The sequence below is a fragment of the Lynx canadensis genome, chromosome D1, assembly GCF_007474595.2.
Source record: "Lynx canadensis isolate LIC74 chromosome D1, mLynCan4.pri.v2, whole genome shotgun sequence".
Classification (NCBI taxonomy): domain Eukaryota; kingdom Metazoa; phylum Chordata; class Mammalia; order Carnivora; family Felidae; genus Lynx; species Lynx canadensis.
The window spans coordinates 58,986,956-59,007,010 of record NC_044312.2 but is presented as its reverse complement, the minus strand read 5'-3'; the positions used below and the strand labels follow the sequence as shown (position 1 = coordinate 59,007,010).

The 20,055-nt window shown below is 36.8% G+C and overlaps 1 protein-coding gene across 1 annotated transcript in view; it reads right to left on the bottom strand.

The window, feature by feature from the left end:
- FCHSD2 (FCH and double SH3 domains 2) overlaps window positions 1–20,055 on the bottom strand; it is a 295,613-nt gene that overhangs the window by 152,230 nt on the left and 123,328 nt on the right.

The following is a 20,055-nucleotide window of genomic DNA, read 5'->3' as shown; positions in this document are numbered from 1 at the left end:
AAGAAATATACCCACATATTGTTATCCATACAACATGAATGTGGATAAAACAGAATATTTATCTACAATAGATACAGTGGTATCAGGATTTGAACAGAGAAGACTATTTATTTTTTTAATGTTTGTTTATTTTTGAGAGAGAGAGGAAGAGCACAGAGTGGCTGGGGGGGGGTGGGGGTGGGACAGAAGATCCAAAGCATGCTCTGCACTGACAGCAGTGAGACTAATGTGGGGCTTGAACTCATGAACCATGAGATCATGACCTGAGACAAAGTCAGATGCTTAACTGACAGAGCCACCCAGGTGCCCCAGAGAACACTTTTACTGGCAAGGTTAAACTACTCACTCTGAACACAGAATATCTTACTTTTAGATGGGATCATATGTGGTCCCCTAATAGTGCTAATGTAATGATTAGAAATCATAAACTTTAGGACACTCTTCTCTCCATGCAACTTCAAATAGAATAAATAAAATGCTGACATGAAGAACAATCACATTAACAGACTGCCTACATTAAGCAGAGGCTGCCCAAATAAAATCAATGCTGCACTGTATACATGGCACCTTTCTACTAAGGTCTAAAGCCAAATCAATTTGGCTTGATTAAATCCATTGTTGAATGCTTCTATTTATCATTATTTCAATGAGCCCAAAGGGTAGCAGGAACTGTAAAGAAGTTCCTTGGAATCTCAAGTTCCTCCTGAAATTGGCAATAGTTTGGTTTCACTATTACAAGGTACTGTGTATTCTGAGAACTCACATACAACGGCATAGCCACAATACTTCCATTTACATACCTTGTACTTGGGGATCTCAATCATTAAATGTTCCTTGAATATGTACAGTAATTTTTCACCTCTGCACCTTCTTCATACTCCTATTTCTACGAAATAACTTCCTATCACTCTCATTCCTACCTGCTGAACTCTCACCACCGTGCCTTTAAGCTGATTTTTAAATTTCCTAACAAAATATTCAAAATTATACATAGGAAAATACAAAAAATTTTACTGTCTAGGTATTTAATTTCATTTCATTAAAACTGAATAGTTTATCATTTTTTCTGCATTTATTAGCTGGAATTCTTTTTTTTTTTAACATTTGATTTTATTTTGTTAAGAGAGAGGGACAGAGCACGAGCAGGGGGGAGGGCAGAGAGAGAGGGAGACATAGAATTGGAAGCAGGCTCCAGGCTCTGAGCTGTCAGCACAGAGCCCGACACGGGGCTTGAGCTCATCAGCTGCAAGATCATGACCTGAGCCGAAGTCAGACTCTCAACCAACTGAGCCACCCAGGCACCCCTAGCTGGAATTCTTTTTTAAAGAGCTACCCTTCTTGAACTATTTGGTTATCCTGAGGTACAGTTCTTAAAAGAGGGGCAAGATAAATACTTGATTTGTCCAGTTTTGCCTAAAGGTGAACAATGAATTTTTAAAGTAACATTATGAACTCATATATTTTGAATAATGGATGTATTTCAATTTATTGCAGTCACTATTCTTTTGATGCTCTAATTGTTACAACTGTAGTCAGTAAGGAGTTCCTCCCAGTTGGGTCCCACATCATGACCCCAACAGACTTTGATAGTTCCTTTTTTTTGTTTTACAGGTTCTATTCTAGATCTGCAGTAAGCTAGTTTTCTAAGGAATTCTGACTCCTTTCTGGGAGAAACCAGATTTAGAGACCACAATCTAGGCATTTCCTTATCTTCAAGTCTTTGTGTCTTTAAGAGGCTTTTTTCTAATCACTGTATACAAAGTAGCTTACCCTCCACCCAGTTACTCTCTCTCATACCGTATCACTTATTTATAATCCTCATTATGATACTGTCTGGTTTACATAAATTTTACTCTCTTTACCAACTATAAACTTCTTCAGGTAGGGATCTTGTCTTTTTTTTTTTTTAATCACTATGTCTCCAGGCTATAGCAACAAGGCTAGCATTTAGTTGATGCCAATAACTTTCACTAATTGCATGAATAAATGCCACCTACATTATTCTATATCGAATGTACAAGAGCCAAACTCCTTTTGTGTTTTTGCCATTTGGACTTAGAAACGTCTGAATCAAAATTTCTCTGGTTCCTCAATTCTTCCTCCGGTGAGGGGGGGGGGGGTTGGGAGCAGGGCATACCAGATTTCTAAGATTGTTACCAGGTGGTTTTAATATAATAAATAAATTCCTTTGTAAAATTACAGCTAATTTTTGACCATTTCCATTATTGGAAGAAAACATATGTGTGGATATTCTAAAGCAATAAAAAAAAGTAACAAATTTGTTCCATACTTAGAAGGCAGTACACATTTTTGTGAAGGTTCAAATAAATAAAAATCCCTGAATTAAAAGAACTCATAATATGTGCACAGGAATAAGAAGTATGCAATATAAAATGGGAGGCAACACGTGGTCACTACCAAATTAAGTGGCAATATAGATATAAGTTCCAAGGTGTAGAAAAGATTGTCTTATTTCTTTTCTTTATTTTTATTTAAAAAATTTTTTTCTTTTTTTTAGTGTTTAGTTTAGTTTTGTTTTAATTAGAGAGAACACACATGTCAGAATGGGGGAGGGACAGAGAGAAAGAGAGAGAGAATCCCAAGCAGGCTTTACACTGTCATGCCACAAAACACAAGATCATGACCTGAGCCAAAACCAAGAGTTGGATGTTCAACTGACTGAGCCACCCAGGCGCTCTTCATCTGATATTTTCTTAATGAGTTACATCTAAATGACATGATAGTTGACTTATCCAGTTTATTGCAAAGTGGCTGTAGAACATTTCATACAGAACATGGGATGTCTGAGCCTCAGATTATGAGTAGGACTAAGGCAGAATGACAGCACTCAAAATTTATATAAAACAAATGAATATGACAAGCATTTCTACACATATATTTCTCTTAACTCTGTTAGGCAGAGTTATTTTTATTTTATTTGTTATTTTTTTGGATTATTATTATTTATTTATTTATATTTTTTATTTGTATTATTTTTTAATATGAAATTTATTGTCAAATTGGTTTCCATACAACACCCAATGCTTATCCCAACAGGTGCCCTCCTCAATGCCCATCACAGAGAAATTGGACACCTAAAAGGATATATAATTTACTTATGATCATATAACTAGTTAGGTTTGAGTTAGAATCCCTACTTATCATTCTAAATCTTCACACACACAAAAAAAACCATTGCTTTAGAGTTGATTTTATCTAATTCTTTAAAAATTTCTTTTTTTCTTTTTCAAATTTTACTTAAATTCTAGTTAGTTAACATATAGAGAAAAAATTTCTGAAATTACTTTTTTTTTGTGCATTGTAAGTTACATTAGCAATTTCTAGAGCTCTGAACCACAAAGTTGAACTGTATTAAACTGAATGAGCCCTTCAGAGATGAGATGAGGGATTCATGAAATAGATAAACAGTGAGATCTTTAGATGAAAGACTTTATTCAAGTTAGTTCACAGAGGCAGGAATCATGATTTCTGTGTGCTCCATGCAGCTGTTCAAGATCTAATCTGTATGGATGCTCAAGAAATACTCCATGGCCATTATAGGAAAGGTCTTAAATAACATTTGATGCCTGTAAAAGCATGCTATAACTTAATTAACTGGTTTCCCTTTTATATGTTATGCTTAAAGCTACATTGTATGAATGAAAGGTCTGTATATAGACAAAATGAAGTCTAATTAAGTGGCTAAGAAAAATAAATCTATGGCTGGCAATTTTCTAAAAAGTGTTTTGTTTTTTTTTAAATCACTTCCCTAGGCCACAACGTTATTCTCTAAAACTGGTGCACTAAACACATATTATTTACTTCTATTTTCCTGAGCATCACTGATGGATAATGTTGATTTGATTTCCAATACTGTTTACTCTGTAGCACTGGTTTCCATAAAAATGTGCTATCAATATACTCCTTGGAACATCCAAAAACATCTCATTCCAAATTTTTAAAAGCTATCAGTGTCTGATGTAAGACTCGCTTTGTTTTACCTCTCAATAGCACTTGCTATATTGCTCTAACAAGTGAGGCAACACAAAGAAAGCCACTGTTTAGTAGATACTGGGAAATGAACTGATGGCTTAACCTTTTGCCCATTTACCACAGCAAGCTGAGCAAGAATGTGCTCCATGGCACTCACACAGGTTATTCTGTACCCATTTCGGCCCCTTAACATACAGAGAAACTTATATTTAAATTTTACTAAGGGTTTGCCATCAAATGGCTCTTCAAAATTATAGGACACCATGTTGTATATACTATACCTTTTTATTGTGAAATTCCCAAGATTATGTTAAAAATTAACAAGTCCACTGTATAAGTTGAATGGTTCTAAAACTGATATAAATAATAATTGTCTTTATTCTTTTTTAAAATTTTATTTATGGAGGGGGGAGGGGCAAAGATATGGAAGGAAAGAATCCCAAGCAGGCTCCTGCTGAAGCGGGGCTCAATCTCATGATGACAAGATCACGAACTGAGCTGATATCAAGAGTCTGATGCTTAACCAACTGAGCCACCCAGGCCCCCTTTACTATTCTTTAAATTACTTTAATAGTAATGGAGAACTTCACCCCTACCCTTAAGGAAAGTTTTGAAATATTTTTCACTGTTTTCTGTTTTCAATTGTAGTTAGGGTTAAAAAAAATTAATCAGTATAATCTCATGTTATATATTAACATTAAATACATATTTTAGCCTTTTCTTTTTATCAAAAATAAAGACTAATTTTGTTCTAATTGATTACATAAGACAAGATCTAGGGGCGCCTGGGTGGCGCAGTCGGTTAAGCGTCCGACTTCAGCCAGGTCACGATCTCGCGTTCCGTGAGTTCGAGCCCCGCGTCAGGCTCTGGGCTGATGGCTCGGAGCCTGGAGCCTGTTTCCGATTCTGTGTCTCCCTCTCTCTCTGCCCCTCCCCCGTTCATGCTCTGTCTCTCTCTGTCCCAAAAATAAGTAAATGTTGAAAAAAAAATTAAAAAAAAAAAAAAGACAAGATCTAAAGACATTTTTATTTTTTTTTATTTATTTATTATTTATTTATTTATATTTATTTATTTATTTTTAAAGAATGTGTATTCAACGTTTATTTATTTTTGGGACAGAGAGAGACAGAGCATGAACGGGGGAGGGGCAGAGAGAGAGGGAGACACAGAATCGGAAACAGGCTCCAGGCTCCGAGCCATCAGCCCAGAGCCTGACGCGGGGCTCGAACTCACGGAACGCGAGATCGTGACCTGGCTGAAGTCGGACGCTTAACCGACTGCGCCACCCAGGCGCCCCCTAAAGACATTTTTAAATGACCTATCCTATATGATTTGAGAACGAAATAATTAAAAAATAGATGAAATTTAACATTCATTCATGATTAAACAATGTCAAGATGAGAAGCAGAGGGATCTTTCCTTAACCTAATAAGGGTGTATTATGACAAACCTATAGCTAAAATACTTCTAACGGAGAGCAAATGTTTTCCCCCTTAAGACTGGGAAGAAGGCAAGGATGCCCTCTCTCACCAGTCCTTTTCAACACTATACTCATAGTGCCACCTACTACAACAAGAAAAAGAAAGAAAAAGAAAAGGCACACAGATTGGAAAGGAAGAAATAAAACTATTTTTATTCACAAATGATGTGACTGTGTATGTAGAAAACTCTAAAGAACCTACAAAACAAAATAAAACACCTCTGGAACCAATAATTGAGTTTATCAAGGCTGCAAGATACAAGGATGACAAAGAAAACTGGACTGTTTTCCTACATACCTGTAATGAACAAATAAAGTTTGAAATTAGAAAAAAATGTATGAGAGCATTGAGTAAAATATGAAGTACTTAAGTATAAATCTAACAAAATATGTGCAGGAACTTTATGCAGAAAATTCCAAAATACTGATGAAAGAAATCAAAGATCTAAATTAATGGACAGATATCCAATGTTAATGGATTGGAAGACTTCATACTAATAAGATGTCAACTGCTCCCAATATGATCTATACATGTGAAATCCAAATGAAAATTCCAGAAAGCTTTTTTGAGGATATGAACAGCTTGACTTTATTTATTTATCTATTTTTATATTTTTAATTTACATCCAAGTTAGTTAGCATATAGCGCAACAATGATTTCAGGAGTAGATTCCTTAATGCCCCTTACACATTTAGCCCTTCCCCCTTCCCACAACCCCTCCAGTAACCCTCTGTTCTCCAGGGTTTAAGAGTCTCCTATGTTTTGCACCCCTCCCTGTTTTTATATTATTTTTGCTTTTCTTCCCTGGTGTTCATCTGTTCTGTGTCTTAAAGTTCTTATGAGTGAAGTCATATGATATTTGTCTTTCTCTGACTAATTTTGCTTAGCATAATACCCTCCAGTTCCAACCACGCAGTTGCAAATGGCAAGATTTCACTCTTTTTGATTGCTGAGTAATACTCCATTGTATACATATATACACCACATCTTCTTTATCCATTCAGCCATCGATGGACATTTGGGCTCTTTCCATACTTTGGCTATTGCTGCTAGTGCTGCTTATAAACATTGGGGTGCATGTGCCCCTTCGAAACAGCACTCCTGTATCCCTTGGATAAATATCTAGTAGTGCAATTGCTGGGTCATAGGGTAGTTCTATTTTTAATTTTTTGAGGAACTTCCATACTGTTTTCCAGAGTGGCTGCAGCAGTTTGCATTCCCACCAGCAATGCAAAAGAGATCCTTTGTCTCTGCATCCTTGCCAACATCTGTTGTTGCCTGAGCTATTAATGTTAGTCATTCTGACAGGTGTGAGGTGGTATCTCATTGTGGTTTTGATTTTCATTCCCTGATGATGAGTGATGCTGAGCGCTTTTTATGCGTCGGTTGGCCATCTGGATGTCTTCTTTGGAGAAGTGTCTATTCATGTCTTTTGCCATTTCTTCACTGGATTGTTTTTTGGGTGTTGAGTTGATAAGTTCTTTGTAGATTTTGGACACTAACCCTTTATCTGATATGTCATTTGCAAATATCCTTTCCCATTCTATCAGTTGCCTTTTAGTTTGGGATTGTTTCCTTCACTGTGCGGAAGCATGAAGTCCAAACAGTTCATTTTTGCTTTTGTTTCCTTTGACTCTGGAGAGGTGTTGAGTGAGAAGTTGCCACGGCCAAGATCAAAGAGGTCCTTGAGGATTTTGATGGCTTCTTGTCTTACATTTGGGTCTTCCATCCATCTTGAGTTTATTTTTGTGTGTGGTGTAAGACAGTGGTCCAGGTTAATTTTTCTGCATGTCACTGTCCAGTTTTCCCAGCACCACTTGCTGAAGACACTGTCTTTTTTCCATTGGATATTCTTTCCTGCTTTGTCAAAGATCAGTTGGCCATACGTTTGTGGGTCCATTTCTGGGTTCTCTATTCTGTTCCATTGACCTCAGTGACTTGATGATTACAGCTTTGTAATACAGCTTGAAGTCTGGGATTGTGGTGTCTCCAGCTTTGGTTTTCTTTTTCAAGATTTCTTTGGCTATTCAGGGTGTTTTCTGGTTCCATACAAATGTTAGGATTGTTTGTTCTTGCTCTGTGAAGAATGCTGGTGTTATTTTGATAGGTATTGCATTGAATATGTAGATTGCTTTGGGTAGTACTGACATTTTAACAATGTTTGTTCTACCTATTCCGGAGCATGGAATATTTTTCCTTTATTTGTGTGTCTTCTTCAATTTCTTTCATAAGCTTTCTATATAGTTTTCAGTGTACAGATTTTTCACCTCTTTGGTTAAATTTTTTCTACGTATTTTATGGGTTTAGGTGCAACTGTAAATGGGATCGAGTCCTTGATTTCTCTTTCTGTTGCTTATTGTTGGTGTATAGGAATGCAACCAATTTCTGTGCATTGATTTTCTATCCTGCAACTTTGCTGAATTCATGAATCAGTTCTAGCAGTTTTTGGTGGAATCTTTTGGGTTTTCCATATAGAGTATCATGTCATCTGCAAAGAGTGCAAGTTTGACCTCCTCCTGGCCGATTTGGATGCCTTTTATTTGTGTCATCTGATTGCTGAGGCTAAGACTTCAAATACTATGTTGAGTAACAGTGGTGAGAGTGGACATCCTGTCTTGCTCCTGACCTTAAGGGGAAAGCTCTCCATTTTTCCCCACTGAGGATGATATTAGCGTTGGGTCTTTCATATATGGCTTTTATGATCTTGAGGTATGATCCTTATCCCTACTTTCTTGAGGGTTTTTATCAAGAAGGGATGCTGTATTTTGCCAAATGCTTTCTCTGCATCTATTGAGAAGATCATGTGGTTCTTGTCCTTTCTTTTATTGATGTGATGAATCACACTGATTGTTTTGCAGATATTGAACCAGCCCTGCATCCCAGGTATAAATCCCACTTGGTTGTGGTGAATAATTTTTTTAATGTATTGTTGGATCCAGTTGGCTAGTATCTCTTTGAGGATTTTTGCATCCATGTTCATCAGGGAAGTTGGTCTATAGTTCTCCTTTTTAGTGGGGTCTTTGTCTGGTTTTGGAATCAAGGTAATGCTGGCTTCACAGGAAGAGTCTGGAAGTTTTCCTTCCATTTCTATTTTTTTGGAACAGCTTCAAGAGAATAGGTGTTAACTCTTCTTTAAATGTTTGATAGAACTCTTCTGGAAAGCCACCTGGTCCTGGACTCTTGTTTTTTAGGAGATTTTTGATTACTAATTTGATTTTTTACTGGTTATGGGTCTGTTCAAATTTCTATTTCTTCCTGTTTCAGTTTTGGTAGTGTACATGTTTCTAGGAATTTGTCCATTTCTTCCAGATTGCCCATTTTATCGGCATATAATTGCTCATAATATTCTATTATTGTTTATATTTCTGCCATGTTGGTTGTGATCTCTCCTCTTTCATTCTTGATTTTATTTATTTGGGTCCTTTCCTTTTTCTATTTGATCAAATTGGATAGGGGGTTATCAATTTTGTTAATTCGTGCAAAGAACCAGCTTCTGGTTTCATTGATCTATTCTACTGGGTTTGTTTTTTTTTTTTTGGTTTCGATAGCATTGATTTCTGCTCTAGTCTTTATTATTTCCTGTTCTGCTGGCTTGGGGTTTTATTTGCTGTTCTTTTTCCAGCTCTTTAAGGTATAGGGTTAGTTTTGTATGTGAGATGTTTCTTCCTTCTTTAAGAAAGCCTGGATTGCTATATACATTCCTCTTATGACCACCTTTGCTGCATCTCAGAGGTTTTGGGCTGTGGTGTTACCATTTTCATTGGCTTCCATGTCCTTTTTTTTTTTTTTTTTTTTGCATGAAACATATGTTTATTAACAGTTAAAGTATTTAAAGTTCTGGGGGGTGGGAGGGAGGGGAGGGTGGGTGATGGGTATTGAGGAGGGCACCTTTTGGGATGAGCACTGGGTGTTGTATGGAAACCAATTTGACAATAAATTTCATATATTAAAAATAAAATAAAATAAAGTTCATCAAGGTTGTTAAACAGTATAACCAAATTACTGTCAACAATAATCAGAAGTAGAAAAGTTTTATATATACATATAAATATATATAATGTTACACATATATAGTATATTATAATATTAACATTTTTCTTAGCTATTTTTTCTTCTAAATTTCTTTTTATTTTATTTTTTAAAATTTATACCCAAATTAGTTAGCATATAGTGAAACAATGATTTTAGGAGTAGATTCCTTAATGCCCCTTACCCATTTAGCCCTTCTCCCCTCCCACAACCCCTCCAGTAACCCTCAGTTTGTTCTCCATATTTATGAGTCTCTTCTGTTTTGTCTCCTTCCCTGTTTTATATTATTTTTGTTTCTCTTCCCTTATGTTCATCTGTTTTGTCTCTTAAAGTCCTCATATGAATGAAGTCATATGATTTTTGTCTTTCTCTGACTAATTTCACTTAGCATAATAACCTCTAGTTCCATCCACGTAGTTGCAAATGGCAAGATTTCATTCTTTTTGACTGCCGAGTAATACTCCATTGTATATATATACCACACTTTCTCTATCCATTCATCCATTGATGGACATTTGGGCTCTTTCCATACTTTGGCAATTGTTGATAGTACTGCTATAAACATGGGGGTGCATGTGTCGTTTTGAAACAGCACACCTGTATCCCGTGGATAAATGCCTAGTAGTGCAATTGCTGGGTCATAGCATAGTTCTATTTTTAGTTTTTTAAGGACCCTCCATACTGTTTTCCAGAGTGGCTGTACCAGCTTGGCATTCCCAGGCTTCCATGTCCTTTTTAATTCTCTCTTTAACTTCCTGGTTATTCCATTCATTCTTTAGTAGGATGTTCTCTAGTCTCCAAGTATGCTACCTTTCCAAATTTCTTCCTGTGGTTGATTTCAAGTTTCATAGCATTGTGGTCTGAAAATATGCATGGTATCATCTTGATCTTTTTGTACTTGTTGAGCACTGATTTGTGTCCCAGTATGTGGTCTATTCTGGAGAACATTCCACGTGCACTGGAGAAGAATGTATATTCCACTGCTTTGGGATGAAATGTTCTGAATACATCTGTTAAGTCCATCTGGTCTAGTGTGTCATTCAAAGCCATTGTTTCCTTGTTGATTTTCTGATTAGATGATCTGTCCACTGTTGTAAGTGGAGCCAGCGTGACTTTTTTTTAAGTTTATCTATTTATTTATCTTCAGAGAGAGAGAGAGAGAGAGAGAAAGAATCCCAAGCAGACTCTGCACAGTTAGCACAGAGCCCCATGCAGGCCTGAACTCACAAACTCTAAGATCATGACCTGACCTGAAGTCAAGAGTTAGGTGCTTAACCGCCTGAGCCTCCCAGGCACCCTTGAACAGCCTGACTTTAAAATGTATGGAAGGGCGCCTAGGTGGCTCAGTCAGCTAAACATCTGACTTTGGATCAGGTCATGATCAAGGTTCTTCAGTTAGAGCCCTGCATGGGGCTCGGTGCTGACAACTCAGAGTCTGGAGCCCGCTTGGGATTCTGTGTCTCCCTCTCTCTCTGTCCCTCTGCCACTCAAACTCCATGTCTGTCTGTCTCTCTCTCTCTGTCTCTCTTTTTCTCTTTCTCAAAAACAAATACACGTTTAAAAAATTTTTTTCAATGTATATGGAGGGGCACCCAGGGGGCTCAGTTGGTTAAGAATCCAACTCTTGATATCAGCTCAGGTCTTGATCTCAGGGTCATGAGTTCAAGCCCTGTGTTGGTCTCCATGCTGGGCATTAAGCCTACTTAAAAATAAATAAATAAATAAATAAATAAATAAATAAATAAATAAATAAATGTATGTATGTATGTATGTATGTATGTATGGAAAGGTAAAGGTACTAGAGTCACCAAAACAATTCTGAAAAATGAGAACAAAGTCAGAAGACTCATATCACCTGCATTCAAGGCTAGTATAGTATAATGTTACTGTAATAAAGACAGTGTGCTACTGGCAAAAGCATGGACGCACAGATCAATGGAACAGAACAGAGCCCAAAATAGATCCAAAAAAATAAAATAAACTAATTTTTCCCAAAGGTACAAAGAAAATTAGATGGAGGAAGAATGGTCTGCATCTATAAGTGGTGCTGAACAAATAGATGACCATGTGCAAAGAAATGAACAGTAGCACATACCTCCCAATTAAAAAAAAATTAACTCAAAATGCTTCATAGATCTAAATGTAAAGCACAAAACTAGAAAACATGTGGAACACAAAGACAATCTCTTTGACCTTTGGCGAAGAGTTTTAACACACAACACCAAAAGCAAGATACATCAAGAAAAAATGATAAACTGTAGTTAATCAGACACTTTTTTAAAATTTTATTTGAGAGAGAGAGCACTCATGCCCAAGCAGGGGAGAAGGGGAGGGGCAGAGAGAGAGAGAGAGAGAGAGAGAGAGGAGAAACTCAAGCAGGCTCCATGCACAGCATGGCCACAAGCTCAGCATGGAGCCTGATATGGGGCTCAATCCAGTGACCCTGGGATCACGACCCGAGCTGAAATCAACAGTTGGATGCTCAACCAACTGAACCACCTAGGCACCCCTATCAGAACTCTTTAAACTCTTTTCTTTGGGAAAAGACATTGTTAAGAGAATTTTTAAAAAAAATTCTGCAAATCACATATCTGATAAATGACTTGTATCCAGAATGTATAAAGAACACTAAAACTCAACAGTAAGAAAAAAACCAACTCAAGTTTTAAAATAAGCAAATGCTCTGAACAGACACTTTATCAGGAAGATATAAGGATGGTAAAAAAGTATTTGAAAAATGCTGAATATCTCTTATCATTGTGGAAATACAGATTAAAACTACATGATACCAGGGCGCCTAGGTGGCTCAGTCAGTTAAGCGTCCAACTTCAGCTCAGGTCATGATCTCGTGGTTTGTGAGTCGGAGCCCTGCATCGGGCTCTGTGCTGACATCTTGGAGCCTGCTTTAGATTCTGTGTCTCCTCCTCTTTCTGCCCCTCCCCTGCTCATGCTCTGTCTCTCTTGGTCTCTCAATAATAAGTAGACGTAAAAAAAAATTAAAAAAAAAAAAAAAACATGATACCACTACATAGCGATAAGAATAGCTAAAAAAAAAAAAAAAAAGAAAAAGAAAGAAAAAGAAGAAGATAATAAAGTTTATTTATTTTGAGAGAGAGAGAGCGCACACATAGGGTGGAGGAACAGAGAGGGAGATAGAGAATCCCAAACAGGCTCCCTGCTGTCAAATGTGGAGACCGACGTGGGGCTTGATCTCATGAACCATGAGCTCATGACCTGAGCTGAGATCAAGGTGGCAGTTTAACTGAGCCACCCAGGTGCACCAAGAATGTTGTAACTTTAAAGGGTTAAATGTAACCACAAAAGTAAGTACTTACTCATCAGTAATTATTTAAAATGTAAATGGATTAAACTCTCCAATCAAAAGACAGAAACTAGCAGAACAGAATAAAAACACAATCCAACAAGAGACTCTTTAGATCCAATGCAACACAGACTACTACAGTATTCTAGTAAAGATGATGGGGGAGCATGGGGCAAGCTGAGGGCAAAATACAGGCTGGCACCCAGCCCTCCACCCCAAAGTGGAATATGTGAATATGCGTGATATTCCTCAGATACTCCTGGCTACCCAAGAACAAAGGAAAGGGTTTTAAGTGCTTGCCATGGTAATATGGGAAACTAAGGCAAATGAAAATTAAATCCCCTTCCTGCCTACAGTCCATTGACAAGTCCTTAAAACCTGTAGAATGACCTCCCCCTCGGAGTTCAGCTGTCTGGATGAGGACACTTTGCTAGGGGCAAAAGAGAACCTTGGCTTAACATTGTCCCAACCTCAAGGATCCTGTAAGTCTACTTCCTTTGTCTCAACTGCTCCAGGATATATGCTGGCAATCATGTTCCAAGTTTATAGCCCCCTGATATGCATCTGAAGGGTCTCATGACTGAGGTTTTATTAAATGGTGACAAATGGTGTTTCCCTAGCTACAGCTAGCCCCTCAGGGTCCTGGAAACCTTGCTCCCAAAATACCTTAGAGACTTACCCTATCCCTGACCTGCTCCCAACCTCAGGGTATTAATGAGTTACCAGCCATAACCCCAGTGCAGCATTTCCTGCCCATGGGTCCTGTCCCCATGCTTTAATAAAATCACCTTTCATGTCTTCAAGAATTCTTTCTTGGCCATTGGCTCTGGACACCATGAACCCCACCACCACCCCAAAACTTCATCAAAGATGATGATATTATGAACTGTGGTAGAGGCACTAAAGACAGAGCCAGATTAATTACAAAGATATTTAGCAGAGAAAACTGACAGAAATGGTAATGGTCCAGAATGGAAAACAACAAAGACAATAATTAGATGAACCTCTGGATTTTGGCCTTATACAACTGAATGAATAATGTATCTATCTTCCTCAGTGATGAACACATAGGTAGTCTCTTTAATTACAGAAAATGTTGTTGGAATTATAATACAAACAGTGGTAGGTTTAGCAGAAGTATAAAAAAAGGCAAGGAGCCACGATGTCTCCTAAAGTGAGAGATGACAGGAAAATCTATGCAGATTTAAGTACTTTGGAACTGGATCTGAAAGAGGAAATAGGAATTTGATCAAATGAGAAAGAAAGAAGGACATAACAGGACTTGGTATAATTTAGGTTAAAAAAATGATGATGTAAAAAATAGGTGGGAAAATGTGGGACATGGATTGGTGGAGTAAATTTTTACTTGTAAGCATCCAACTTGTACTTTGAAGCTTACACCTACACTTACATAGTGAATTCTTCTGTAGTGCCTAGGAGATACCTACTCTCAAAGTAGTTTTCCATGAAGTTATTCTTTAAGAAAGATCTCCAATGTCTTTTTTGTACTATCATCATGCTTAAATAGAGTCATAAAACACATTTAAAAAGATGTTTCCTGGAAAGTTGTAGTTCTAATAATAACTGGGATTTATCATCTTATGTTAACTTACTGTGCTTACACAAAACTCAAAATGTTGCCTTCAATACACCTAAGAGACATAAAAATCATCTGCCTGAAATACGCTTAGTTCTCCACTTAATGTTGCTATTATGACAATTTCATAAAAAAAAAAACATGCATAAATCCTGTTGCACTTAAACAGAGATGACATACTAAATGTGCAGTTCATAAATGGTATTGCCAATATGGGCAGATAACTTGGAAGTCTGCTTAACAAAAGGTATCTTCCTTTAAGGGGCATAAGCCCAAATTCATCCAATATGAAATATTAAATGCCAGTTACTTAATCGTTTTCACAATCAACCATTTTCTCCCTCCAGTCTTGTCTTCTCCTATAGAGTTTCTCCATTTGTTTCCAAAGCAATTTTATATGTAAGCTTTAATCAAGGGAAAATCCTACTGACTACCAGGCACTTACTCAGCTTACCTCTAATATTTCAATAGTTTTTACTTCATTTTACATTTTCAGTAGATTGCTTAACTAAGAAATGATGGCTACACTTTTTATGAATGTTTTTTTCCCCCATATTTTGTAAATTTTTCTTTCCAAATTGCTGGAAGCTATTGGTAAGAAATCTGGTAGCTATTCGTAAGAAAAGCAGTATTTTTCACTGTGTATATAGTATCTTCAAATAAAGATTAATATTATTTGTTGGTAAAAACCAAACTTGAGGGAATTTATTTTACACTATTTAAACATATTCCAATTGGAAAAACATAATTATGGCTTACAGCTTTTTAGAGCAAATGTACACAGAATTTTGGCTTACTAAGAATATATTTTTTTAACATTTTTATTTATTTTTGAGATAGAGAGGCAGAGTGCGAGTGGAGGAGAGGCAGAGAGAGAGGGAGACCAGAATATGAAGCAGGCTCTAGCTCTGAGCTGTCAGCACAAAGCCCGATGCAGGGTTGAACTCACGAACTGTGAGATCATGACCTGAGCCAAAGTTGGACGCTTAACCGACTGAGCCTCCCAGGCGCCCATGGCTTATTAAGAATATTAGAGTCACTAAACATTGTTTAAAGTTTTTTCAATTTTTTATTAAATATTTATATTTCAAGGCTTAGATTAGCAGATACCTCTTTGTAAGACTCTCAGACATGAAGGTTCTCACTAAGGGGGGAAAACAAGCTAGTTGCTATTGTTTTTGAACAGTAAGAAAAGTGTTCTATTAAGCATGACTGAACTGCCTGCTTGATCTCAAAGACAGCCATACAAGCAGTTTCTCCTTAGAGAAGAAACTGGAATGTATCAAATCAGCAAGCAAATAATAATTTCAAGTGCTTGACCCTTAGTGATCTCAAATTAGAGGGGGGAAATCTAGAAAAAAATGGCCAAAATGTGATTGAACATAAAGGCCAGTAAGACCCATTCTTCATTTCCCTTGTTAGATAGAAAACATAGAACTAGTCATGAGAACTACTACTATTTACTATGTACTAGGTGTTTCACATTTATTAACTAACATTTAAAACTATAGCCTTATGCAGCAGACACAACAGAATTTTAAAAGGCTAAGTAATTTTTATAAGATCACCCCAGCTAGGTAAGCCTGGGTTCAAATGCAGGTCTTCTTTCAAAGTTTAAAACACTTTTTGACCACTCAATTCATTCTGCTACAACCAAAGACTATCCAAATCACTGTATATTTTGGCTAAGGGCTGTTTATAGGTCTTTAAAGAACAGGGCTATAAAAATCTACATAGTTCAGTCTTTGCTCAGTAAATAACTGCTGAACTGAATCATTCATTACTCATTTTAGTGAACAATTATACACATATATTTTTAAATTAATGGTTTATTTTTAGAGCAATTTCAGGTTTACAGAGAGAAATTGAGCAAAAATACAGGGTTCCCATATATCCACTGACTACACAGATTCCCTCCTATTAACATTTTGCATTTGTGTGATATATTGTTACAGTGATGAAACAACACTGACACATTATTATTAATTACAAGCCATAGTTTACATTAGGATTCAACTATTTGTGTTGTACAGTTCTATAGGTTTTCCCAAATGTACAATGTCATGTATCCACCACTGCATCTCCTAATAAACCCTAAAGCTCCACTGTGTTCTACCTGTTCATCCTCCCTTCATCTCCCTCCCTCTCCATCCCTGGCAAACACTAATCATTTTACTGTCTCCACAGTTTTAACTTTTCACAATATCATATATTTGGAATCATACAGTACGGTAGCCTTTTCAGGTTGGCTTTGTTCACCTGACAAAATGCATTTAAGGTTCCTCCATGTCTTTTAGTGGCTTAATTCAATTCCTTTTGTCACTGGAATAATATTCTATTGTCTGGATATTCCACTGTTTCCTAGTCCACTCACCTATTGAAGGACACCTTGATTGCTTCCCAGTTTGGGTAATGTTGCTTATTGACATTCACGTACAAGTTTTTGTGTTGAGCTTGTTGTGAACACATCTGGTCAATTACCAAAGTGTCCAATTGCTTGATTATATGATAAGACTGTGTTTAACTTCCAGAAGTGGTTGTACCATTCTGCATTTCCACTAGCATGATTTTGAAAAGTTCCATTGCTCCACATCCTAGTAGACATTTGATGCTGTCAGTGTTTGGATTTTAGCCATTCAAACAAGTGTGTGTAGTGCTATCTCTAATGATACATGATGCTAAGCATCTTTCATATGATTATCTGCCATCTACATATCCTCCTTGCTGAGGTGTTTGTGTAGGTTTTGGCCTACATTTTAATTGAGTCATTGTTTACTTATTATTGAGTTTTAAGATTTCTTTGTATAATCTGGATTCCAGTCCTTTATCAGATACATGTTTTGTAAATATTTTTCTCCCAGTCCCTGGCTTGTCTTTTCCTTTTCTTAACAGTGTCTTTCACAGAGAAGTTCTTAATTTAACATCTATTATTTTTAACATTGAATTCTCATTAACTAAGGTTAAGTAAGGTTTTTAGGCTTTAGGAATCAGATTAGTGAAAACAATCTAAGCCTTGAAGGTTAGTTCTGATAGCGGATTAAGTATGAAATTATGTATAGGTGTGTTTCACTCTAATGCAGTGAACTGACTGTGAAAAATTACATATAACCTAAATTTGTGAATAAAGAACTCAACTAAATTCTTTTTTTTTTTAATTTTTTTTTAACATTTATTCATCTTTGAGACATAGAGACAGAGTGTGAGTGAGGGAGGAGCAGAGAGAGAGGGAGACACAGAATCTGAAGCAGGCTCCAGGCTCTGAGCTGTCAGCACAGAGCCCGATGCGGGACTCGAACTCACTGACTGCAAGATCATGACCTGAGCTGAAGTCGGACAGTTAACTAACCGAGCCACCCAGGCGCCCCTCAACTAAATTCTTCATAAAGTAAGAAATTTTTATACAGATCACTGTTTTGTAATTTAGCTATTTTGAATGCTTCAGTCACCACAGTATTCCCTTAAAATACGGATAATGTGCAATGACATGCCATTCTACATAATTTCTTATTCCTAATGCTTCTAATAATATCAGTAAACAATTTTCGTAAATTCAATACAATAAATTTTTGTTACAAAGTAACATGTTATATTATTTTGAACGGTGCTTTATCAAGAAAAGGGCTTGGGGTGCCTAGGTGGCTCAGTTGTTAAGCCTCTGACTTCATCTCAGGTCACGATCTCACGGTTTGTGGGTTCAAGCTCCACATCCAGCACTGTGCTGACAGCTTGGAGCCTAGGGCCTGCTGGGGATTCTGTCTCCATCTCTCTCTGCCCTTCTCCCACTCACATTCTTTCTCTCAAAAATAAATGCACAAACATTAAAAATAAAAGTAAGAAAAAAAGAAAAAGGCTTATTACAGTTACATACAAAGTGCTATGAGGTATCAGCAAACATCGCTGAACAGACTTGAGAGAAAAGACAAGGAGAGCCAGGGTAAGTGTCACAGCAAAAGTCATCATTTGAGCTGGGCCTTGAAGGAAAAAATATAAAGAATTTTTCCAGTGACCAAATAGAGGGGAAAGGATATGCATGAACAAATATGTCAAGCATAAAAGAAGGAAGGATAGGGGAGTCAGATAACACTATGTTTAAATCCTGATTCCATTTACTTTCTAGTAGTCAATGCTAAACAAGCTGTTATCTCTTCCCTAACAGTTATTTGCCTTATCTTTCAAATGGAAGTAAATTCATACCTTATAGGACATGTAAACTTAGGTAAAGCTACTTTGAAAAAGCATTCAATAAATATTAAATAATCCATTGACATTTAAAGGAGAGAGCCATAAATAGATCTTTACTTCAGAATGATGACCATGAGGCTGCTGTGGAAGATTTATTATAAAGAGAAAGCAGAAGCAGGGTGATCCAAGTAGGAAGCTATGATATTTGGTCTCAGCAGGGGAAAGAAAAGAACTAATTAGCAATAGGTGCTCCAAAACAAAAGTGACACCTGAGAATTATCAGATATGGGAAAGGGGAATAAATCGTAGTCAAGATTGACCGAGTATATATACTTAAGAATTTATTGCTTACTGTTGATCATACGTTAAAATTTTAAAGTTACCCACTAGACAAAGCATAAGAGACTCTTAAAAACTGAGAACAAACTGAGGGTTGATGGGGGGGGGGGGGGGGGGGAGGGGGGGGGATGAGTATTGAGGAGTGCACCTTTTGGGATGAGCGCTGGGTGTTCTATGGAAACCAATTTGACAATAAACTTCATATATGAAAAAAAAACAAAAAAAATAAAGTTACCCACTAGAATGGCTATTATAAAAAAAATAAGAAATAACAAGTGTGGTGAGGATGTAAAGAAATTAGAACCCTCATGAACCATTGGTGGGAATGCAAAATGGTTACAGCCACTATGGAAAACAATATGGAGGTTCCTTAAGAAATTAACATAGAATTACCACACAATGTGGCAATTCCAATTCTGGGTATATATACCCAAAAGAATTCAAGGCAGGAGCTCAAAAAGATATTTATACACCATATTCATAGCAGCACTATTTACAATAGCTAAAAGATGCAAGCAACCAAATGTCCATCAATGGGCAAACAAAAGATGGTAAATTGATACAATGGAATATTCTTGAGTCTTAAAAAGGAAGGAAACTCTCTCACATGCTACTACATGAATGAATCTTTAGGACATCATGGTAAGTAAAATAAGCCAGTCACCAAATGACAAATACTGTATGATTCCACTTGTATGAGACCAAATTCATACAGAAGGAAAGTATAATGGTGGTTTCCAGGAGCTGTGAGGGAGAGGAGAATGGGTACTTGTTTCAATTAATACTAAATTCACAAGATAAAAAACTTCTGGAGATTGTACAAGAATGTAAGTACACTTAACACTACTGAATGGTACATTTCAAAACTGGTGCAACCACTATGGAAAACAGTATGGAGGTTCCTCAAAAAATTAAACATAGAACTACCCTATGACCCAGCAACTGCACTACTAGGTATTTATCCAAAGGATACAAAAATGCTGATTTGAAGGGGCACATGCATCTCAACATTTATAGCAGTGCTATCAACCACAGCCAAATTATGGAAAGAGCCCAAAAGTCCATTGACTAATGAATAAAGAAAATGTGGTATGTATATACAATGGAATAT